Here is a 26,922-nt window from a genome sequence, read left to right as displayed (position 1 = left end):
TTCTGGGACGACACTAAGCAGTCTCCATTAAAATTCATGACCTGGATCTCAAACTAGCTCTTAAAGCTGCCAAAGCATCAGAATATAGGTCCCCAGTCTGTTTATTCCCTCGCTGTCCTAAAGGACTATTTCACATCTTTTCCTGCATTTCTAGAATACTCTGTTATATTTTAGATCTTGAATACCTCTTGAATGCCCATGTGCAAAAAAAGGCTTGGTCACCAGAATCTGGCACTATTATGAGGTGGTGGAACCTATGGGAGATGGATCCTAGTGGAATCAAGTTAGGTCACTGGGGAGCATGCTCTTGAAGGGGGTGATGGGACTCTTCTTGGACAGTGTGACATAATCAGGTAAGTCAACTGGTGCTCCCAAGAAGATGGATTGTGCTGCCACAGGCTCAAAGCAACAGGGTCAAGCAACCATGGACCTCTGAAAACAGGAGCCAAAATAAACATTTCTCCTTTTAGGTTGATTTTCTCAGATGTTTTGTAACACCCTCAGGAAACTGACTAACACATAGTCATTCAACAAGACTTTGAGATCCACTGGCTGGAAGATACTCTTCTGGGGTCTCCCAGCATCTACACCCTCCAGAAATCTTTTCTCAGTCCTTTGGTTAGATATTTTATTCTCTTCTTTGTTCTCATTAAATCTTTCTTCTATCTATGACTTTATTAAGATACTGCATTATAATGATAATCATTCACTCTCTTTTAATCTTAAATTCTATATTTATATAAAATAATGTACTATAAACATTAATGTAATATATGTCAAATACATGCAAATATATAATAAATTCCCTTATACATGGCTTTTCATGTTGACTATACAGACCACATCTTACCCATACACATCTTCTGCAGGGCTCAGCACAGAAACCAGCATAGTGTCTACTAGCACAGCTCTGTTCTGTGTGTTTCTGAGCATCCTGAATCTATGAGGTAAGGTATCAGGACAGACTTCATCCTAACACTAGGATGTCTCTAGCTCCACTGGAATCCTCACACTTTTAGATACAAAATAAGGTATTCAGTACCATAGTCTCCATCCATAAACTGTCCTATTTCTTGTGGGTTCAGATTCATTCCTCATCCTGAAAAAAGGTGTCTTTCTGCCCTATTGTAGTGCTCTCACCCATCTCCTGCTACTCTCTTTTTAGATCTGATTCCTCTGGGAGGGTTGGTATACCTCCATTCATGTTTTGTTGTCCAGGTAGGAAAGTGGACTAAAGTGAATGTAAATTTCCCACTAACTGAAAAGTATCAACAGAGTTCTTAAAACTAGAGACTGAGATTGTATTCTTCAGGCTTCAGCACCTCTTCCCCTCTCCAGACTCATCAGCTTAGCTTCTATCTGTAAGTGATACCCTAGACATGCCCAGAGCTGTATGTTCTAAACCCACATATGGAAGCACTCACTCAAGTACATAATTCATTCTATTTATACTTCTTTGCTTTGTGGGATTTTGGCTACTCTTTAGCACTTTAACCAGATTACTAATGAAGGATGGAATTAGATGGCACTCAATTAGGTAGGGTTCAAACAAAATGGGTGCTTGTTAAGGTTTAGAAAGGAAGGTGGGATGACTCAAATGAAACTTGAGGCTATTGGGATGTTGATGGCTTACAGGGTACATTTATTCCCTGGTGTAGAAGGTAGTCCACCTTCTCCCTAGCTCAGGTAATAGATTAAGTATTTGAAAAAAAACTAAGCAAAAAGAAAAGGCAAAACAAAAATGAGGGCATTTCTTATCAGAACTTCCTAATACATAATATGGACTAAGCGGTCATTGAAGTAGTTACAAGAATTTGCAGTATTTGTTTAGACTTTATAATGCTCATTTTATAACTTAGTGATGGTTTTGTCTTGAAGTACAATAGGTGAAATGTTAAAGAGCAAATTGAAGGCCATAGTCTTGTATGTACAGAGAGATTGCTAGGTATAGATCTTGATGCCAATATATTAGTAGACTGAAGCTCAGGAGTGTAACTTCTCTAAGATCACATGGAATAAATGGCAGAACATGAATTTGCACCCAAGTCTGTCTCCCCCTATGGACGTCTCAATCTCAAGTTCTTCAGATCTCAAAGGAAAGAATTAATTACTTGCTTTCAAGTTATCTGGCACCTCCTCCTATACTACTAAATGTTCTGCTGGCATCTGATTTAACTGGCTTAATCTATCTAATATATCTAATACATTTTAAGTAAGGACACTGAAGTTCACCATCACCACTAGGACATTTTGGGAAACACCTGAGTTTTAAATAACACTCACCAAATTCCAATATTTAAATCAATCAAGTTCACTTGTTCCTGGTTATAGACTGAGGACTGAAGGTCTTCTTTTTATGGTCAGAGCAGAGGGGAGGAAGAATAGCAAACCAAGGCCAGGACTGTTAGAGGAATCTGTTCTTGGGATCTGTATCCTAGTTGAAGGGGTAGACTGATAACTGCCTGGAATCTGTCTTTAGCAGGCTCTGGGTAGTGCCTGAGACCCAGCTGCACAGGCCCTGAGGGTGGGGCTAGGAATTTAGAGTAGCCTACATTTAACTGTTTTTGTTGACCTGTTGCTGTATGGAGCTGAAGAGGAAAAGGTTTATATTAGCTGAGGGACTTGGAGTGTCACAGAAGCAAAGCATTGTTACTATGTCAATAAAATGAATTAAAATTTTGAAACAAAACCAAAGAGATAGTAGAGAGAGAAGGGAGAGAAAGAGAGAGAGAGGTACAAAGGATTCAGTAGGGGAACTGAGAAGATATTTTAAGCATTCTAGCTGGCCATCTACTTAGCAGTTTTTCTTAATTGGAGAGTGTGTGTGTGTGTGTGTGTGTACGTTGGCAAACCTCATGTATTCTTAATGCTTACGCATTAAGCCTTTCTTTGAGAACATAATTTCTACTACCATTTTAACCAAAATTAAATATTTAGATTAATTTACCCCATTTACATCTCAGGCTTCTTGCCTACACAGTTAAACCCCACAAGTTGAAGTTTTTTCACAGGTTTTCAAGTCTCTAAAAAATTAACTACATGTTAATTCTGAATGTGAAAATCTTATTTTAAACCTATCTTTACATACTTTCCACAATTTATGGCTGTAAAATTAAGCTATAAGAATTACCTTTTTTATTTGGTTCAATATTTAGTATGTCGTGTTTACTTATTGGATAGAATTATATCATAGAAGTTATGTTCAAAACATGGCAATTATTAATTAAATTAATTGAATTCAATTAATCACATTGACTAAATATTTACATACTGATTACTCTTAAAATATACTAATAATCCACATATAATACCTGCTTGTACAATCTGTCAGCAAATTTTATTATGCAGATTAGTTGCTTGGAATTCAGTCCACACTTGAGTTTTAGCATGAATTGTATCAAATTGTATTGTTCGATATATGTTTACCCTATTCGGAGCAAACTTTTAAAAAATAAAATGAATCAGTGTCTAAGAAATAAAATTGAACATCTCTAATATACTTCTAATGGTAGCAAGAACAAGGTCCTCTAGGACCATTCAACACAGTCACTTGGAGAGTAGAGCATTTTGAAGTTAGGCATGGGTGATCAAAACCAGACATTTCTTCCTACATCAGCGATACTACATCTAGACAAGTCAATGAAAAAAACTTTTAAAGACTTATAAGAATGCTTTAAATAAAAGGAAACATAAATCTTTCAACATATTTCAGGTCCAGAGGCACTAAGATAACTTTATTAATACTTAGTCAATTGAGACTTTCCTGCCCCTGAATAATTCTCTTTTCCTCCCTTGTCAGTCTCCCTACCCCAGGGTCTCTTGTTAGCTTTTCCTATTGTAGGCTGCCAGTTTCAGATGAAAATAAGACTGTGGTAACTTTTGACACTTAGATTAATATCATAGACTTGACATTTTAATTTTTGGGGCTCTCCAAATACTAGAGACATGTTGTATTATCTTAGAGTGAGAAGAAAAGTCTTGAATCTCAGTGTGTTTCATTTAAACACTGACTTTGCTCATGTTAATATTAAATGAGCAACAAGAGAAAAAAAAATCAAATTTCTATGTTAATTAAGTCTCATTTGCGTAAGAACCAATTATATTTAACCTCATAGAATGATGTTCAATTTTTTTTAATTGTAAGAAATAAAATGAAGAAATTTGTAAGTATTCATTGGGAAGGATGTAAACCCATTTGCCTCTTTAAATATTGGACTAAGACCTTTGCAAATGTGCTTTCAGGGATATGAATATCTACTCTAGTTCCAGAAATATTCGGAAACTCCACTACAGTATTATGATATGTTGTGTACAGTTGATTGCCTTTTATAGGCTTGAATCAATTAAAGTAGTTCTTCTTGGTTCCAATGTGATGGTCATCATAAGACCTGGCTCTGAAATTCCATGACAGTCTTTGACTGTGAGTAGATAAAGTGGTGTGAATTGTAAATATAGGTGACGTTGCCTCCAAAATTAAAACAGAAGTATAAAATATTCTAATATGAAACTAAAAGTCCAAAGTTGAGAAACACTAGACCTTAGTTTTTCTTTCCTGGAGATTCCTGGGAAATCTGACATCTGTAGTCTGCAAAAAAATGCTAAATTGTAAAGGAAGTTTATATTAGAATTCTCACACAGAATTTGCCAACTGAAGTAATATTTACATACACTGTAATTTTCTCATGGTATTTTTCACTTCTGCATTCTCCAGAGTATAGATCAGAGGGTTGAGCAAGGGTGTCCCAATAGTATAAAACACGGCCACCATCTTGTTCACTGGAAATGTGGTTGGAGGGCGAGTGTATGTGAAGATACATGGAACAAAGAATAAATTGATAACAATGATATGGGAGATGCAAGTAGAGAAGGCTTTCCTTCTTCCTTCTGCACTCCGGTTTCTCAGAGAATGTAAAATGAAAATGTAGGAAATAAGAAGAATTACAAAACTCACCAAGCATATGGCCCCACTATTAAATACTATTAGTAGATTAATGACATAAGTGTCCATGCAGGCAAGTTTCAACAAAGGTTGTATATCACAAGAAAAGTGATCAATTACATTTGGGCCACAGAAAGGTAATTTCAAAGCCAAGCATAACTGTGCCAAAGAATGGATAAAAGACCCCACCCAGAACAGATTCACCAATGAATGACACACATTTTGGTTCATGATGGTTGTGTATCTCAGAGGCTTACAGATGGCCACATATGGATCAAATGACATGAGGATGAGCACCAATATCTCCATACACCCAAAGAAATGCCCTGCAGAGATCTGGATCATGCACTCACTGTAGGAAATGATTTTCTTGAGGAAAGGACATCCACACTCAATCCTGGGGCTGTGGTTATAGAGAAGCAAGCCTCAGAAAAGGTCAGGTAGAACAGGAAGGAGTATGTGGAAATCCCAAGTATCTGGCTTTTTAAAATAGTCACCACAGTTAAAAAAATCCACAACTGAGTAATGAGGTAAAGAATCAAAATATTCCAAAAATTATCTTCTGCTTTTCAGCATCTTGTGTCAACCCAGACAGAATGAATTCAGTCACACTGTTGTTATTGACCATATCTGTGGCAGCAGGAAACACACAGTTGAGATTTAATCTGACAATAGAAGCAAAGAAATTATATCTTGAGCCTTTCACGGACTAACTTTTGAATTCTTAGGTTGTGCTCCCTGATATGATAAACCATGAATTTTTGTAAATCTGAAAATTCCAGGACTGTATAAGAGTCATACATTGATTCAGAAACACGTTTCATTGAAAAAAAGCTTTTGCATTTGAGGAATAAGAAATAAATATCCCTAGAATATTTGATTACTCCCTAGACTGAGAACTGAAGTTCTTTTTTTGTATAGGCAGCTTCTTGCATTGAACCTTTGTGTATCAAAAATGGAGTGCAAATACTTTATTCAAAATTTCCAGAAGAATTTCAAATTTTTATAAACACATATATACACATAAGCATGTACAATTTTTATGTTAAACATTTTATCCATTTTCTGAATTCTGAGAAGCACTATTCAACACACCCAGGCACTAAATATGTTAGAAAATTTTTTCAGTATGGTTCACTTGTTTTTGTGTCCTTACCTTAATATCTTGGATAAAATATTTTTTTCAAAGAATCTATTCTAACATTATTCCCCTGCCTTTTGTATTCAAGAGATCAGTATACTGATGGTTATGATACGATAAGGTCTGGATAATACCTTGAAGTTGGCAAAATTGAAGGAAACTACTCTTTACCCTACTTAGTCTACACTTATTCCATTCCACTATCTTATCAAGCTGCTCTGCCTGTGAATTAGGTATGATATTAATTTCGAATTTGTTTGTAAGAGTGGTTTGTTTTGTTACATATGTCCCTCTTAATGAATATCTCCCCCGTTGTCCAGAATACTTCTAAAAACACTATTTGCATTTGCAAATCAATACATAATTTCAGCATATAATTTTATGATCTTTTTATTTCAAGTCTTTTTCATTGCATAGAAAGTTAGTTTGATTGAAATCACCATATAATAGCATTTTTCATTATGATTGTGACTTCGCATTTTTATATCAACCATAGTTTAATTACCAATTTAATGCTGCTATATCACATAAATTTTATGAGAAGTGTCTCTTTAACCATTTCTTCAATGAAATACTTATATTGTTTCCTATATTTGCTCTTTTAAGTGACAATTGTACAAATAATCTTGTAATAATTTCCCAGCTGCAATACTGTTATACACATGCAAGTGATCACTACTGTCATCGACAGTTATCAAAAGCATTTTCAACATTTTGTACTCCACTAGAAACTATACAATAATTATACAGTAATTCATGATCATGATAAAACATTTGAAGTAAACAAAGAATGTGAAAAGAAAAATTTACATGAATCCTTAAGTTATTATTTGAATCTATTTCCATACTCTCCAGGGAATCCTGCCCTTAGTTTGGTAAATGAAATTCTATAAAACTTTATAAATAGTTTTTCATATGTGTGGATATGTGTTTTCTTTTAATATAAAATTACAGCCAAGGTTTCAATATTGATAATTTTCAAAAAAGTTGATACACTGACAAAAAAGTTATCATGTAATGTCATCTTATTATAAAATTATATTTTATCATGTTAATATTAACAGTATCAAAAATGTTTATATTTTCATACATTTATTAAAATACTGACCAGTGATCATCTGTAATTTTTGTCAGCTCATCCTTAGCATCTTGATATTTTATTAAGATAACTATTAATCTACCAAAATAGTTATATTTTAGAGATAAGAATTATGATTTGCTTTTACTTTGAAGCTTGTTTCTCTTTTTTTGTGACATATATATATATAATTTTCCTATTGTATATACTTCATTGGTTCAAAATATTAAAAATTTTTATTTATTTTCTACTACTCCAAAATTCTTTGATTCTCTTTTTCATGAACTACTGAACAAAATTATCAGGAATTTTTGTGAGGAATGAGAAAATACTCACAATTATTAGCAACTTGTCTGAGTTTTAAGATGAATGTAGAAAAATCATTACTTATGGAAGGTACTGTGATTGGTACTGAGAAGAAACCATTCTAGAGTCTACAAATCCCCATAGAATAAATTCATCAGTGAACGATTGAAAATTATTTAAGGTGCTAAAATATAACTTAAGTTGAAAAATATGAGATTCTCAACCACATTCTCTGAGATGCAGACTTCAAAACAAGGGTCAGAGGCATGATCCTAGTGTGAAACCACATTGCTTCAACTCAACCCCACCCACTTCCTATTAGTGATCTAATATTTAATAAGTGACTTGATGTGAAACATAAACAGTAAAATAATGTACCTATTAGACTTGCTAAGAAGGTTAGAAAATTGAATATCTGCAAAGCATATAGAAGATAAGACTCTGGCATGTACAAATGGAGTGGTTATTTTCATTAAGAGTAACAGTACTGTCTTGAGGTTATTTTGTTGATCACATATACTTGCAGCTATTCATTTTCATTTAATGTAACTATAAAACTGTTCTCAAACATGAAGTTCCTTTTCAGCATGCAGATCTTGCTGCATTTTATTTTCATGGTAGCCAGAAGGTAGGAATGACAGATAAAATAACTTTAACAAGCATTAAAAAATAAAATGAATCAAAGTGCATAATATCTTGAATATATGCAGCCAAAGATTAGGACAAAGTATAATTAAATGTCTTTAATTGTGAAAATGTTTGACTTTTAAAGAGATGAAAATCTAGAACATAAAGGCATTTGGCATAAGAGAAATGAAACCAAATTTTAGAAAAGTAAGTAGGAAAGAACGGCATTAGGCACGGAGACAACCAATACAGATCCTCTAACTATACAGGATTCAAACAGGCATGAAAAAACCTTGGGAAAGGAATTTTTCTTCCTAGCCAAAAGAAATGAATGTGAAATTGTAACATTTGGTTATCTTTTCAATGGCAAAGTGTAAAGTTTAACTACATATAAATATTAAGATTTATCACAGAAATAAAAAAACAGAGAGAAATTTAATTCCATTTAATCATCTTTCTGGTGTTAATTGATAAAGTTGGATTTTGAAGTAGTCCATAATAAAATGCCTACATCCTTCAAAGTACAAAAGAGCCATTGAAGAGTTCTGTCTTTCTATTCATTGCAATTATATACTCCTTGCAACATACGAAAGTGAATTCACCATGACTCCCATAAAATCATCTGGTCTGCAGGTATTTGAATCATGATACACCAAGGGCTGCACACTTATGAATTTAGAAGTGCTCATTGACACTATTCTCTATGGGGCCAGCAAAATTAAATACCTTCCCCTTACTTCAAGAGGATCAACTTTTATCCTCCCAAAACATAGAACATAATTTATTTTGTATAACATTCAGTAGTAATTAAATTTAATTTAAATGTTTCACAATTGAGTGGAAGAAAAGAATATCTTACTTTGAGTAATATACTGATATGAGTCTTCATTGTGATAATTATTGTATCATACAGACCAGAAATTGATGCTGTAATTTCATACATCGCAATATTATCAATGTCCAATTCTAGAATCCTTTAAGTAATTCCTCAGGTCTGTTCTCTGTCTCTAAATAAGGACATTGAACCCAAGGTAAGTTACTCTCTCTTCTCTTCAGTTTTTCTGACTGTTTCTCTTTCTGTCACTTGAGAAGTATCAGTGTGTACTTTAGAAATATAGTGATCCATCAATATAATAAATGATTACTACCATTTCCAAATTTCATAGTTGAGATACCATGGTTTCGAAATTCCTTTCTCTGTGCTACCATCTTGTTCTCCATTTTCTAAGCTCTGCACAGCCTTTCTTCATATAAGCCTGACACATTCTTTCCCTCATAAATATACTTCTCATTGCCTGAATTTTCTTTGTCACCTGAGTGGTGAATTTTCTTTGTCACCTGGCCTTTTTACTTCTCTAATATCCCCTCTTCATTTCTATCAGAGTGTGTTTCCTATGTTTTTCCTTTACTTCTTTTAACTTCAGAATCTTTTCTTCATTTTATTTTATCTTATTGGGTAAGTTGATATTATTGTGCTATATTCATGTCACACTGGGCTAGGAGAGGTTAGTAGAGATCAGTCAGAAAAGGACTTGTTCTTTGTGCTCCATGGAAATCTCTTTAATATTTCATCCCCATCACCATCACATGCCAATCATGCAGATGGTTGCAAAATAAAAGCCAGAAACCATAAGCATGAACCCCTTAAGATATTGAGTATATTCTATCAAAAGGATGCAATGTTCAAGATGGGTCAAAGAGATCAGCATTTTATGCATCTTAGAAAAATAAAAGAGAAAATATAGAAAGTTTAGAAATGGATAGCATGAGGCATAGGCAAAGAGAAAAGGAGAACAAAAGTCAGAGAAGAAAGGAGTACTAGAGAATAAGACAAAGAAAATCCATCATGTAAGAGTGAGCAAAGAAACTTGGGAAGATAAAGAGCAGTTTTCCTAGGATTCAGGAAAACACTTTTGATTCTTTTTTCTACACTCCTCACATTACTTTTACCCCAATCCCACAAAGAGAGGATGTACTAATTCATAGTAAAAATAGGTCTTAGATAAACTGGTATATCAGTATCAGGACATTAAATATCCAGATACAGTTTGCTCACAGCAAACTGATTACTATCCATCTTGAAGTTTGTCATGACCTCAGACTTTGCAAATAAGAAATCTGTGAATACAACACCAATGAACCCTTCACTGCCCCATTTTTAGATCAGTTTGGGACTGAGACATAACTTCATCAAACAGAGCAAAATTCAAGATGTAAATATAGCAAACTTTTCATCACTGGAACATTAGTTCTCATTAGACAGAACCACATGACAGTGACTGCCCTTAAACTTCATCCCGAATGGGAAGCAAGAGAAAGAAAATGGTCAGTGGAGTTGAAAACTTACCTTTTGTCTTGTAAATAAAGGTATGATATCTATATGAAAGTCATAGTTACCTCGATTTGAATTTGATTTCTTTGAAGATGAATTTTTCAGTGTGTCTGTAACATGAAAGTTGCACCTTGGTTTCCTTCACTCTTGCTTTGTGTTGCAAAAGCTATGGAGAGAGAAGATACTCCACAGGAAGACTTGCTTAGAAGACATGATTTAGACTCTACCAAAGTGTTTAAATACTGCCAGAAAACTTTTACCTTCTGTTTGTATTACCTTCTACCATAAAAAGAAAATATGCCCTCTGTATTATGTCATATCATCTCCAAATTTTTCTCTATTACCCCAAAACATTCCCAGAGAGAACTTGTGAATTAAACATTTATTTTTTTTCCATGAGGTATTTATAGAAGTTTCATAAAAATTCAGAAGTGCCCAGTTTTGAGAGCAACAAAGACCCCACTGCTTCCCACTGAACCTGAAGGACTTTCCCAGTGAGTTACTTAGCACAGTTAATCCAGCACCACAGCAAATCACAGGGCCAGTTTGGCCCAGGAAACGTGAACAGGCAGATTCTGTCCTGTGTGCCACTTCTCCTCTTCACATTTCCTAAGGGACTCCCTGCTTTCCATTGCCAAGTGTTCTATCCAAGCATGCTTCAAAGTTACTTTGCAATGTACACACTAATTTACCAAAGACTTTCCTCTTCCATTAAGCCAAATCTTTAGTAATGTCACTCAAACCTCTAAATCCAGGTAAAGATTAAGATGGACATGATATAATTTCAATTCTAGCTCTATCATTGTGTTTTGGTGACTTTAGTCATCTTTCTTAATTTTTGATTTCTACTTTCCAGTAAATTTATCAGTAAATATAAAGATTTCATAATTTGAAATAATTATTTATAGGCCTTAATAACATTTTATTAGCATATTTTAATGGTACAAAATAGTGGGTTTCATTTTGACATTTTCATCCTCCATTATCCTCTTTTGTACTTCTTTACTTCCTACTGGTCCTCTTTATTCTTCCCAAATCATCCCCCTTCTACTTTCATGTCTTCTTTTTGGCCGTACAGATTCCATATAAGATAGAAAACATGATATTTGTCTTTCCGATTATGGTTTATTTAACTTAACATGATCATCTCTGGTTCCATCTGTTTTCCTGAATATGACATATATTTTTCCTTATTTTTGACTATGTAATATACCATGGTGTATAAATATAACATTTTCTTTATTCACTCATCTTTTGAGAGGAACCTAGGCTTGTTGACCCAAACTATTACGTTAATAATTATAATGTAAGGTAGTTATGAAAATTTATATTATTTCTGAAACACAAGGTTGTAAAGAAAGGATAAGTGCAAGCAATTGAAAAGAAAACTTTTTACATCCTTTTGTTTTTAAATCATGTTCTTACTGAAAGTTTTCAGAAAATTCACCAGTTTTAAACGTACAATAAGTGAGTTTTGATAAATATATACACATATGTAATTAGTACCACAATTTTTATGTTTATCAATTATTTATCTCTTCAAGGAGCTAGACTTTGTAGGTTTGCCTTAGACTTCAGAAAATGTTAAAGGATTGTCTGACATTTAACCAAATTGTGCTCCTTTCTGAGAGTCATTTTGGAACCAAACTTAAACAGTCTCCATATGGACTCATGACCTGGATCTCCAAGCTGTCAGAGCATCAGACTATAAATCACATCCTATTTATTTCTTCACTTTCCTAAAGGACTGTTTCACATCTTTTTCTGCACTTCTATAATACTCTGCCTTAGATTGATTTTGAATATCTTTCAAATGCCCATGTGCTGAAAGCTTAGTCACCAATGTTTGGCAATATTGGAAAATGGCAGAACCCATGGGAGATGGGACCTAGTGGAAGGAAGTAAAGTAATTAGGGGCCATGCTCTTGAAGGGGATTATGTGGTTCTTCCCAACGATGTAAGCAGCTAAACCACAAACCACCACACAATTTTAATAAGGTGGATTGTATCCTCATATGTCCAAGCCAACAGGATCACCAACTATGGACTAAAACTTCTGAAATCATGACCAGATTTGCTCAAATATTTTGTAATGACAATAGAAAGGTGACTAACACTTACTGATTCAATGAGCATTTGAGAATCTACTTTGCAAAATGCTGTTCTAAGGTCTTTCAGAGACCACAACCCCAGAAACCTTTTTTCTTTTCTGTTATCATCATGCCTTATGTTAGCTGTGTCCTTGAACGTAAGATAATACCTTATAATAATCCCCTTTTTTCATCCTTTCATTCTCTCTCTCTCTATATTTCTAGCTCTGTCTCTTACACACACAGAAACACACACACATAAATGACTTCCTCAGGATTTATATATAATTATATATAATTATAATTATAATATATTATATATTATATAATAATATATAATATATATTTATAGGATATATATTGATATATAATATATATTTATATTATATCTATGTTGATATATTTCCCCCTGAAAACTGTTTTCGCTTTGATGATACAGGTAACACCTTATCCATACATGTTTTCTATAGGGCTCTTCACAGAATTCAGCAAAGTGTTTTCTAACAACACTTTACTGTGTGTTATCAGCATCCTGATTGTTGTGGTGAGCTGTGAAGATGGATTCCATCCTAACACCAGCAGGTCTTTTGCCACCCTGGGATCCCCACACCCTTTGGTACCAAATAAAGACCTTGATATCCTTTCTACATGCCCATATTCTGTTCTGTTTCTTGAGGGTTTGTATTCAGCCCTTATCCTGAATGTGTTTTCTTCCTGTCCTACTGTAGAACTGTCACCCACCTCCTTCTACCCTCTTTTTGGACCTGCTCCTTCCAACCAACTTGAGATTTCTCCCATCATATTTTGTTTCCAAAGGGTACTAAACTGAATGTCACTTTCCCACTAACTAGAAAGCATCATCAAGAGTCTTAAACCTAGACTCTAAGCTCAGATTCTCCGACATGCAGACCCTCATGCCTTCCCCAAACTCATCAGTTTAGCTTCTATTTGCAAATGATGTCCTGAACATAGACAAAAATTTGTTCAAATACCACATATGGAAGAACTTGATCAAGTGCAAGATTATTTAAGTACATAATTTATTGTTTTCTTACATCTTTGTTTTGTCATATTATCGCTGCTCCTAAGCACTTTAGCTAACAATGAGAGAAGGAGGTCACATTCAATTAAGAAGGCATTTAGCCAAAACAATGATTGTGAGGGTTTAAAAAGGAATATGGCATCACCCAAAGAAAACTTGAATCTATTTTGGGCTGTGGAGAGATTGTGGGAATAATTGAAAGCCATTTTTAGAGGGGAGGTCACCTGTTCCCTAGTTCAGATAATGGATTAAGTATTTGAAAAACTAAACAAATTCGAAGGGCAAAAGAAAAAAATGAGGGAATGTCATGAATAGTTATGATCAGTACTTCATTATATATGATATAATATGGGCCATTCATTGAAGTAGTTATTAGAATATGCATTACTTGCTTAGACTTCAGAATGCCCATTTTCTAAATAAGTGTTAGTTTTATGTTAAAGCAAAACTGGTGAAATGGTAAGGAGCTGTGTACCATAAGCTTTTAAACTCTTAGAATGCTTACACATTGCAATCTGGCTGACAGAACCTTTGCTCTTTTCAGAATGTAGAATATATTTTATCATTTCAAATCATAAAATGAGGTGGGTAAAAAGGAAAATATAACATTTTGAGTTGTTTTGTTTGCTGGTTTGTTTGGTTTTACAGATGCTAGATGTTGGGCTTCACATGTGGACTTTCAGTTATGTTATTTTTTGTAACCTTTGCAAGAGCTGACTAAGCTTAATTGCATTGGTTCTTGTATATATAGACAGATGACTAGGTATAGATGTTGATGCTAATATATAAGTAGACAAGCTCAGAAATGTAACTTTTCTAAGACCATATAGGGCAAGTGGCTGCATGAATTCACATGAAAGTCATCTCTTCCTCCAAGGATACCTCTCTGAACCTCAGACTCTTCATCTCTCAAAGGATGGAATTAACAAGTTGTTTTGAAAATTGACTGATTTGTCCTCCTTTACTACTAATTATTTTACTGTCATGTGATTATACAAACTTAATCTGTTTAATATTAATAGTACATTTTAAATAAGCAACAAGTTCACCAGTACGACCAAGCCATTTTGTAAAACACCTGAGTCTTAAAAACCACTCACCGAATCCCAATACTTAAAGCAGTATTAAGGCTACAGTCTAAGGCCCCCAAATCTCTTTCTTATGGTCACAGAGAGCAGAGTGGAGGAGGAATAGCAAGTCAAGGTCATGGGTGTTAGGGAAATACATTCTCAGTGACTGAACCTGGGCTGGATGGGTATAGTCATACCTGCCTTGCTTCAGTCTCTAACAGGTTCTGTGTAGTACATGAAACCTGGCTGTGCAAGGCCTGAGGGTGGGTCTGGGGATATAGTGTAACATGACCTTCACTGTTCTCACTGACTAAATTGTCCTATGCAGAAGAAGAGGAAAAGATGTATATAGGCTGAGGAGGTAGGGATATCAGAAGTATATATGTTGTGTTACGTGTCAATAAACCTATTTAATGTTATAAGCAAAAACAAAATGGAAGTATTCAGAGAGAGAAAAGAGAGACAATGAAGAAGGAGGGGAGAGAGAGAGAGAAAGAGAGAGAGAGAGACAGTGAAAAGGGATGCACAAGGGGAACTTAGATATGTTTTAAACATTCTACTTATCTCTTTAACAGCTTTCTTAAAGGAAAATATACGTTTAAATCTCTTGGCAAATCAGAAAGGTTGTTTTTCTTGGATTCATGGATTCTTAGTGCTTATGCATTAAGCCTTTCTATGAAACATAGTGTCTCTTATAGTATATTAACTAAACTTGAATAATAAGATGAATTTCCCCGATCTATTTTTCTTTTTTTTAACCAAGGATTTACTTTATTATATTAGGACAAAGTATATATAAGAAGGGGTGGGGGAGAGAAGAAGAGAAACATCTCTTATTCCCCACACAGGAAAAGGGAGCAAAGACTCAAAATGTTGGCCCCCATCTTCTAGTCTTATACTGGGGAGATGAGGGAAATCCACATGGTCAAAGATAATGGATCTGGGTGGCTGACGTGGCTATTAAAACAGAGAAAAGTCCATCCTGGCCTGCCCAAATCACAGGAACAATAAGTGTACTTTAGAATCCCCCTTTGCTTTTATTTTTTTGTGTGGTCCTGAGTTTGAACTCAGGTCTTATACCTTGAATCACTCCACCAGCCCTTTTCTGTGATGACTTTTTTGAAGATAGGGTCTTGTGAACTATTTGGCTGGGCTGGCTTCAAACCTTGATCCTCCTGATCTCTGCTTCCTAAGTAGCTAGGATTACAGGTGTGAGCCACCCATCCAAGTATCCTTGCAGCTCCTAACTATCCCTAAGAGGAAAGCAGAAACGTGTAGCTCCTATTTGTCTACTCTGGCTCTCCTTCTTTGTTCCAATGTCAGAATCTGGCTTTTCATGTATTTATTAAAATAATATAGCACTATCTCCTCATCTATCTATCGTGCCTCATTGCTCCATGAAATATCATCAGTCTCTTTTAATCTTAAAAAGGGTACAAATGTGCAATAGTCCAATCTTCTATAGCTATACCTGCTGAGTTTGAACAATGTCCCTAACTAGTAAAGGGACCAAATTTTTTTTCTATTTTAATTTAGAAAGTGATAAGGGAAATTTGGTTGGCAGAAAATTTAATTGAAAGACTGTCAGGATTAGGACCAGGAGACATCAAGTTATTCTTTTACTAAAAGAAAAATAGATGAGAAATTACTGACAATCATCCTTTAATGTTAATAAAATGCTTTATATGTGGAGAAGGCTAATAGCATTTTTAAGAAGAATCATGCAAATGTTAAAGAAATGTACAAATCATAAAGATTTGACATATTGAAAATGCCTGTCACCGATAGAAACAATATAGTAAAGCAATTATTTATGTAAAGATGGCAACCAGTGCCCATCTGTTGTCTATTTTGATAATAATGGTCAAGTCACAGCTCTCCTCCATGGATAATGTTTTTTCTATCAAGTGGGTACTATTAAGATATAGGTTGTTATGAAAAATCTTAGATGACCTTTGTTTGGGGGTCCTGGATTGAGTAATTTACATTAGATCCCAGGTCTGCAGTCATAATATGCCCATATGCAGAGGTTATATTGTAATGTTTCATTACTAGCCTCATGATTGAATATAAAGAAATTTCCATAGTTACTGAAAGCAAGTGATGCTCCTTGAACTATGGGTCCCCTAAATACATTTGCTGTTTTACAGCTGGGAAAACCATGTAGGACTTAGGGAGGAGGGGAGTGCTACCATAGCCTGGAGTGCCCTTTATCCTGCAATAAGTCACATTTGTTGCCCTGTGGTCACAGGGAAATAATTTTGGTGGGGCCCTTCATGGCAGTGTTCCCAATAATTTCCCTTAAGTTGGGAGATCTATGCCTTTTTTGCAAGCCCCAGGAATTTAATATCATCTGCATACTGTAGTAAAACTCCACAGTTTGAAAAGGACCTTAAGCAAGTTTAGAATCTGATATACATTGAAATATAGAGAACAAAGTTTCATTGGACTCTAGCATTACAGTTAATGGTACCCCTTGCAAAAAATATTTGCTAGAGACAGTTTGTAGGAGTTTGGCTACATATAACTGAGAGAAGGATCCAAACTGGAGATGACGAAAACTTAGAACAGTTATTGTTAGAAAGTTTTTAAATGTTTGACCACTGACAAAACAATTTTTATTTCATATGCCATTTTAGGACAATAATTATGATGGACAGCATTAATTAGTAACATTAAGCTCTCCTTATCACTAAAGCATATATTTCAGACTCACAGGTTAGTGTAAAAAAGTGACATAATATCTTACTAATAGAATAAGTCCCCCTTTTAATTCTACCTTTGGAGTAAATGAATTTTAAATAAGTTACAATATGCTTTTTATTATACATGTAGTTTATGGGTGACAAATGTCTATTCCTGAAAGTGGCACTATTTTTTAACTTAAGAAAACATACTTAGAAAACCTAAGTACATTTAGTACTTAAAGAAGCATCAAATAGCATTACAGTTACACAGATGTCTTAAACATATATTAATTTAGATTTTACCTTTTGAGTAGAACTTAGAATCTTTGGCTAAGTAAGACAATGGATTTGCAACACTAACAAAAATTAAAGCATTTAGACTTCTTATGAGCTTAGGGAAACAGTGCCAGTGCCCCCAAACAGACTAGTTTTCTACTGGAGAAGTACTGGTCATGTTGCATTAAGCTTATATAACTTTAAACCCCTAAACTTTTGTATAGCATTTAAATGAAAGGATACAGAAGCACAAGTCCGCTATCTTAATTTACACCAAAAATTAGGTTTTTTTAAATGCGAATTTGCATGTCAGGCAAGGAAAAAGGGATTACCTCTCCAATGAAACTAATGTTATCAGGCTATCTTAGTGAATGTTGGTAAAGTAGAATAAATTAGCCCCTCAAGAGTTAATTTCAGGGAAGGAGGCCCTCATAATCATAAAAACCCAAATGCCCATTGAATCCATAGATGAACCTAAGAAAGGGGCTGTCTTGTTGCCTTTTAGCTAATGCAATAAACTGGAATACTACAGTCCCAATTTTAAATACATGGGGAATAGATGGAAAATTGAAATTCCCACTATAGTCCCTTTTGTCTTGTCCAGGAGAGCAGAAGGGCCAGCTCAGGGTTGCTGCCTACAGTGACCTTCTCCTGGTCTTGACATATCTGTGATGGGAAAAGCATCCCATCTTGAAAGCAAGGTATAAAAGACTTAACTGTTAGTAGAGATTTTAGACAGATTTAGAGTTAGAATTAGGTGGGAAAAATCCAGGAGAGAACCATGTCCAACCCTCAGTCTCATGCCATTTAGATTCCCATTAATTGTAAGTTTTTAACCCAGAACCTTGTGAGTCACTCAGAAGGCTGAAAACTAACAATGGGTCTCAAGCAGTTCTTCTCTCCATTTCCCATGTTCCTCATCCATCTTTGCTTCTGATGTACTCACTTTGGTGTTCAGTCTGGGAGAGGAAATAGGAGCAGACAATGGAACAGGAGAGGTAAAAGAAAACTCCACCATGGCTAAAAGTTCCAAAGCTAAACATTTTTATGTTTTGTTAGATTCAACTCCTGGCTCAGCCTCTCCAATTTATGTTACCAGAGGATAGATAAGGGGGCTCCCACAGCTTCCCAGTTTCCACGCAAAATCTCAGGTTCTTGAGATCCACAAACATGAAAAGCATTTCAAAGTATCTCACAACAAGGAGTCTCACAATGTGGAAGTTTCATCAAAGGATTTACTTTAGTATAATAGAATAAATTATATACAAGGGGAAGGTGCAAGAAAAAGAGAAACATTTCCTCTTCCCCATGAAGATAATGGAAGCAAAGACTCTTCCCCATGTATTTCTTAGACAGATTGCCTACACAGTGAGACCCATTAAGTTGAAATTTTTTCACAGGTTTTGAACCTCTAAAGAATTAACTCCATGTTAATGAATCTTGAGTATGAGAAACTCATAGGTTAAATATTAGCTTACTTTAGAATCTTTACACATTTTTCCTATCTTAATGGCTATGTAACTAAGCTTTAAGAGTTACCTTTATTATTTGGTTAAGTATTTAGTATGTAGAGTTTATGTATTGAATAGAATTATAAAAATAAAACTTATTTTCAAACCATGACAATTATTTATCGCATTAATCACATTGACTAAGTGTATACATAATGAATATTTTTAAAATATACTAATAATCTATAATCAATAACTGTTTATGCTATAGATAAGCAATTTTTATTCTGTAGTTTGGTTTTTAAAATAATGAAAATAAGTTAAAATTGAGTTTAACATGGGGTACATGTTAAATAACAAATTATTTTGTTTGCTATATGTTGAACTACTTCGAGGACTTTTTTTTAAAAATTAAAGTAGTCAATGTCTAAGAAATGAAACCTGGACATCTCCCAATGCACTTTTAAAGGGAGCCACAAAAAAGTCTTCTACAGGTAATTCCAATAAGGTCATTTGGAAGAGGAGAGCATTTTGAAAGAAGTCACTGATAATAGACATTCCCTTCTACATCAAGGTTACTATAACTACAAATGCCATGGAGACAATCTTTAATGAACACACAAGATGGTCCCAACAAAAGGGAAATATAAATTTTTCAATATATGTCATGTCCAGAGACAGTAAGTAACCTGCTTTTTCTTTCTTTTATTTATATATTACTGTTGCACTGAGGGTCCATTGTGACATTTACAAAAGTTCTTACAATATATCATAGTTAAATTCACTTCTTACCTTGTTAATATACCTAGAAAAGTGAGACGTTTCTGCCCCCTGAATAATTCTCTATTCTTTGTCTCCTCCACCCCTGGGGTCTCCTGTTTGCCTTTCTTATTACAAGTTGCCAGATTCAGCTGAAAGTGAGTGTGGAGTAAATTTTGCCATTGAGATTAACATTATAAATAATACATTTTAATTTTTGAACATCTCTAAAACCAAATGGAATATATGTATGTTGTGTTATCTAGTAGGAGAAGAAAATTCAGTAGATTTTGGGTGTTTTCACTCAGACACTGATATTTTACCAATATTAAGTTTAAAGGAGAAACAAGAAACAAAATCAAATATCTATGTCAATGAATCAATTGCATGAGAATCAACTACACTACCTAACATCCAATATGTTAGGATGAATTTCAAATACTTAAAAAACAAATTGTAAGAAACAAAATAGGGAAATCTGTGACCACCCATTGTGTTATGTGTAAAACCATTTGCCAATTTTGAATATGGGCCTAAGAACTTAGACAAATGTCCTTTTTGCTATGTAAGCATTGACTGCATCCATTTCTGGATATCAGAAATATTTGGAATCTTTGATGCAAAATTATGACATACTAACTTGATAAAGGAGATCATACACACACAAAGTATATCATATTTTGTCGTGTCTTTGTCTTATAGGCCTGTATCAATTAAGGTAGTATTTCCTGGTGCCAATGAGATTTAATCTTAAGCACATGATCTGAAATACATTGACAGCGTTTGATTGTGAGATTATATAGTTATGAATGGAAACTCTATAAATAGATGAGATTGTCTTCAACAGGAAGATAGCAGTGTAAAATATCCTTAAATAAAAAAGTTCAAAGGTGGGAAACACTACTTGAATTTCTGAATCTGGATATTCTTAGGAAATCTTACATCTCTAGTTAATGCAATAAACTAAAATTTCTAAAGAAGTATACATTAGATTACTTATACAGTATTTATCAACTTAAATCAAATTTCCCGACACCATAATTTTATCATGGCATTTTTCACTTCTGCATTCCTCAGAGTGTAGAAAAGAGGGTTGAGCAAGGGCATCCAAATAGTATAAAATACAGCCACCATCTTGTCCACTGGAAATGTGGTTGGAAGGCAAGTGTATGCAAAGATACATGGAACAAAGAATAAATTGATAACAATGATGTGGGAGGTACAAGTAGAGAAGGCTTTCCTTCTTCCTTCTGCACTCCGGTTTCTCAGAGAATGTAAAATGAAAATGTAGGAAATAAGAAGAATTACAAAACTCACCAGGCATGTGGCCCCACTATTAAATACTATCAGTAGATTAATGACATAAGTGTCCATACAGGCAAGTTTCAACAAAGGTTGTATACCACAAGAAAAGTGATCAATTACATTTGGGCCACAGAAAGGTAATTTCAAAGCCAAGCATAACTGTGCCAAAGAATGGATAAAAGACCCCACCCAGGCCAGATTCACCAATGAATGACACATATGTTGGCTCATGATGGTTATGTATCTCAGAGGCTTACAGATGGCCACATATGGATCAAATGACATGAGGATGAGCACCAATATCTCCATACACCCTAAGAAATGCCCTGCAAAGATCTGGATCATGCACTCACTGTAGGAAATGGTTTTTCTTGAGGAAATGGCATCCACAATCAATCATGGGGCTGTGGTTGTTGAGAAGCAAGCATCAGAAAAGGACAGGTAGAATAGGAAGAAGTACATGGGACTTCTAAGTGTCTGGGTTCTTTTAATGGTCACCACAATGAGAAAATTCCACAGTCAGAGTCATGAGGTAAAGAATTAAGAAGATAATACTATCTTCTGTCTTCTAGCATCTTGTGTCAACCCAGACAGTCACACTGTTGTTAGTCACCATATCTATATCTGTAGGCAGGTTGCAGTTGAAAATTAACCTGTGGACAGATAAATAGAAATTATACGTTGAGGATGTCATGGACTATCTTCTGGATTCCTAGGTTGTGTTCCATGATACACTAAATGTGTTTTGGGGATGAATTCCAATCACCTATGACCCTTTGTAAATCTCAAAATGCCAGGACCATGCATGCCTCATCCATTGACTCAGGAACACACTGCACTGGCAAAAGCTTTTGCATTTGAAGGAAAAAAATAAATGTCCCTCAACATTTTGATTACCACCTAGATTGAGAACCTAAGAATGTGTTCTTTTTTTTTTTAATTTTCTTATTCATATGTGCATACAAGGCTTGGTTCATTTCTCCCCCCTGCCCCCACCCCCTCCCTTACCACCCACTCTGCCCCCTCCCTCTCCCCCCTACCCCCTCAATACCCAGCAGAAACGATTTGGCCCTTATTTCTAATTTTGTTGTAGAGAGAGTATAAGCAATAATAGAAAGGAAAAAGGGTTTTTGCTGTTTGAGATAAGGATAGCTATACAGGGAGTTGACTCACATTAATTTCCTGTGCATGTGTGTTACCTTCTAGGTTAATTCTTTTTGATCTACCCTTTTCTCTAGTTTCTGGTCCCCTTTTCCTATTGGCCTCAGTTGCTTTTAAGGTCTCTGCTTTAGTTTCTCTGCGTTAAGGGCAACAAATGCTAGCTAATTTTTTTAGGTGTCTTACCTATCCTCACCCCTCCCTTGTGTGCTCTTGCTTTTATCGTGTGCTCAAAGTCCAGTCCCATTGTTGTGTTTGCCCTTGATCTAATGTCCACATATGAGGGAGAACATAGGATTTTTGGTCTTTTGGGTCAGGCTAACCTCACTCAGAATGATGTTCTCCAATTCCATCCATTTACCAGTGAATGATAACATTTCGTTCTTCTTCATGGCTGCATAAAATTCCATTGTGTATGGATACCACATTTTCTTAATCCATTTGTCAGTGGTGGGGCATCTTGGCTTTTTCCATAACTTGGCTATTGTGAATAGTGCCGCAATAAACATGGGTGTGCAGATGCCTCTGGAGTAACCTGTGTCACAGTTTTTTGGGTATATCCCCAAGAATGGTATTGCTAGATCAAATGGTATATCAATATTTAGCTTTTTGAGTAGCCTCCAAATTTTTTTCCAGAGTGGTTGTACTAGTTTACATTCCCACCAACAGTGTAAGAGGATTCCTATTTCCCTGCATCCTCGCCAACACCTGTTGTTGGTGGTGTTGCTATCAGGGGTGAGGTGGAATCTTAGTGTGGTTTTAATTTGCATTTCCTTTATTGCTAGAGATGGTGAGCATTTTTTCATGTGTTTTTTGGCCATTTGAATTTCTTCTTTAGAGAAAGTTCTGTCTAGTTCACTTGCCCATTTCTTTATTGGTTCATTAGTTTTGGGAGAATTTAGTTTTTTAAGTTCCCTATATATTCTGGTTATCAGGCCTTTGTCTGATGTGTAGCTGGCAAATATTTTCTCCCACTCTGTGGGTGTTCTCTTCAGTTTAGAGACCATTTCTTTTGATGAACAGAAGCTTTTTAGTTTTATGAGGTCCCATTTATCTATGCTATCTCTTAGTTGCTGTGCTGCTGGGGTTTCATTGAGAAAGTTCTTGCCTATACCTACTAACTCCAGAGTATTTCCTACTCTTTCCTGTATCAACTTTACAGTTTGGGGTCTGATATTTAGATCCTTGATCCATTTTGAGTTAATACTGCTGTAGGGTGATATACATGGATCTAGTTTCAGTTTTTTGCAGACTGCTAAGCAGTTTTCCCAGCAGGTTTTGTTGAAGAGGCTGCTATTTCTTCATTGTATATTTTTAGCTCCTTTGTCAAAGACAAGTTGGTTATAGTTTTGTGGCTTCATATCCACAAACTCTAAAGTATTATTATTATTGCTATGAATACTAGACATTTGGTATCAGCAAAGAATAGCAGATGTGGCTCTGTGGCATGTTCATGTAGAATGATTTCTGTCATTAAGATTAGTACTGGTTTTCCATGAGGGTATTTCCTTATTCAAAAATACTTCCAAATGCTCATTTGCCCATAATATAACTGTAAAACTTGTTTTAAAACTTTCTAACTGTCTGATGTTTTATCAACATGAGAATGCTGCTAGTTTTTATTTTGATGGTAATCAGAAACCAGGAATAACAGATCCAAATATCTTTAACAACATAAAAAATGTCTTAAATTTATAGGGCCCAAATGAGAGGAAAATATAACTAAACCAGTCTTTGGTTGTGAAACGGATTGCCACCCAAACTTCATCTAATACATGAGGGCCTTTGGATAAAAGAAATAAAAAGGAAAGTGCTGGGTTAGGCACATAGATGACCGATATGAAACCTCTCACTACGCAGGCTTCAAAGGGACATCAGAAACGCTTGGAAAAGTTGTCCTCCTGGCCATACAAAATGAATGCAAGATTGTGACATCTGAATATCTCTTCATTGGCAAAGTATAAAAGTTTGGATACATATAAGTAAATATTAAGATTTATTCATCACCTGGAAGTAAAAATCATACAGAGTAATTTAATTCAATTTAATCATCTTTCTGTTGTTAAGTGACACAGTTGGACTTTGAACTTGTCCATAATGAAAAGCCTACATCCTTCAATCCACAAGAGACCCACTGAAGAGATCTGTTTTTATATTCTCTGCAGTAAAACATTCCTTGCAACATATTGAAGTGAATTCACTGTGGTTCTCATTAAATAAACTCTGCTCTGCAGTCGTCTGAAAATTGACACAGCACAGGTTCTGACTTGTAAATTCAGAAGTGTATATTGTTAATTATTCTCTATGTAGCAAGCAAAATTAAACACCTTCCCCTGCTTCAGAAAGATCACTTTTATACTCCCAAAACATACAACATAATTTCTTTTGTATATCATTTAGTACTATAAATTCTAAATAAAATGTTTCACACAATCTAATGAAAGAAAAGGTATAGAAGGGTGAATATGGTGGAAATAGTATGTACACATGCATGGAAACGGAACAATGAGACCTGATGGAACTATTCTAGGAATGGGGGGAGGGGAAACAAAGGAGAAGAATGGAGATGGTGAATTCAACTAGAATAAAACTTTTGTAAATGTCATATTGTACCCCCAAGTACAACAATAAAGAAAGAAAGAAAAAGAAAGAGAGAAAGAAAAAAAGAAAGAAAGAAAGAGAAAGAAAGAAAGAAAGAAAGAAAGAAAGAAAGAAAGAAAGAAAGAAAGAAAGAAAGAAAGAAAGAGAAAAAGCAATATCTTACTTTGGTTAACATATTAATGTGAGTCTTCATTGTGATAATTATTATATCATACAGATCAGAAATTAATTATGCAAAATTACACATTGCAATATTATCAATGACCATCTAGCATCCTTAAAGTAGTTTCTCAAAGGCATTCGTTAATAGGTCTGTTCTCTGTCACTAAACAAGTATATTAAAGCCAAGTTAAGGTACTCCCTCTTCTCTTCGGTTTCATGTGTGTTTCTCTTTTGATCTCCTTTCTGTCTCTTGAAAGGAACAGAGAGAACCTCAGAAATATAGTTATCCGTGAATATAATAAATAATTACTACCATTTCCAAACTTAATAACTGAGATCCTCACCATGGCTTTCAAAATTCCATTCCTGTGCTACCATCTTGCTCTCCAATTGTTCTCCAAGTGTTCTGCACATCCCTGCTCCAACCCAGCCTGACCATGCCATCCCTCATAAATACACAGAGTTTCATTCCCTGAATTTTGTTTATCTCCTGGATTGTGATGATATTTCCCCTGCTCTAACATCCCCCTCCATTTCAATAAGTACAAGCGTGTTCATCTTTACTGAGACATTCATTTACTATGTATTTTCTATTTTATATCTTATATGGTGAGTTAGCAATATTGTGCTCTGTGAAAATCAGACTGGGCTAGGAGACAGAGTTTAGCAGAGATAACTCAGAGAAAATGCAAGTCCAGAGCTCAACCCTTTATGCTCCATGGAAATTTCTTTAGTACACTATCCCCTTTGCTATACAAAGTATCACACTCCAACCATCCAGGCTGTTGTAAAATAAATTCAGAAATCATAAGCAGGAAATGATAAGATATTTCAAGCGTGTTCTGACTATCCAAAGGATGGAATCTTCAAGATAAGTCAAAGAAATAAGCATCTTATATGCATATTTAAAAAAGAAAAGTGAGAAAGATAAAAAGTTTAGGAAAATATAGCAGAAGTCAGAGGCAAAGGGAAAAATATGGCAAACAAAAGTCAGAGAAGGAATAAGTACCGAGGAATGAGTCAGGTAAAATTCATCATGTAAGACTGAGAAAAGAAGCTTGATAAAGATAAAGAGTGTTTTTCCTAGAATTTCACTATAGACTTTTGTTTCTCTTTACTCTACTCCTTATATTATCTTTACCCCACCACCACAAAGGGAAAGTACAAATTGAGGGTAATAACAGATTTTAGATAAACTAGCATCATTGGTATCACATCACCTTTCACCAACTACTTGCAAGCTGACTGCATATAATCATTGTACATCCCAAGCTTGGCCTACATAGTCTTACAAATAAGAAATATACAGCAGTTGAACACTATACCACTGAACCCTTCACTGTGGTCCATGTTCAGTTCAGAACTGAGCTGAGACACAATTTTATCAAGCAGATCATAATATATGCTAGAACTATTAGATATTTGCATCACTACTTGAAATTTCTCTCTGGAACTTGTGGTTCCTCAGGAGACAGATGATGGTGAAGTCCCTAAAACCACATTCCAAATGGCAGGTAGGAGAAAGGAAAGAGTTCAATGGAATTGAAAACTTACCTTTTGTTTTGTAAATAAAGAGGTGACATCCATTAGGAAACCTATAGTTTACTCTTTTTTGAATTTTAAATTCTGTGAAGATGATTTTCCTGATGCATCTGCAACATGTAAGTTGTACTTCAGGTTTCTCCACTCTTGCTTTCTTCTGCAGAAGCTATGGAGAGAGAATACACTCCACAAACAGGCTTTCTTAGAGACCTGAGTTAGACTCTATCAAATGATCAAAAATACTGGCAGGCACTTTTTTTATAACTGTTTCTAGAACAGAGATTCTCCCTGTAGAATCATCTTCACATTCAGGTCTATCATCTAAAATCATTCCATGATAGAACTTGTTAATTAAA

General features: G+C 34.9%; 2 pseudogenes; both read right to left on the bottom strand.

Annotated features, from left to right (window-relative positions):
* Positions 1–4,660: 4,660 nt before the first annotated feature.
* Positions 4,661–5,567, bottom strand: LOC109703186 (olfactory receptor 4C11-like; annotated as a pseudogene).
* A 15,251-nt stretch (positions 5,568–20,818) lies between these two features.
* On the bottom strand, positions 20,819–21,688 carry LOC109703304 (olfactory receptor 4C11-like; annotated as a pseudogene).
* Between the last annotated feature and the right edge of the window lie 5,234 nt (positions 21,689–26,922).

Source organism: Castor canadensis, chromosome 1 (genome assembly GCF_047511655.1).
Source record: "Castor canadensis chromosome 1, mCasCan1.hap1v2, whole genome shotgun sequence".
Taxonomy (NCBI): domain Eukaryota; kingdom Metazoa; phylum Chordata; class Mammalia; order Rodentia; family Castoridae; genus Castor; species Castor canadensis.
The sequence above is the reverse complement of the archived record's forward strand: the minus strand, read 5'-3'. Positions and strand labels throughout refer to the sequence as shown.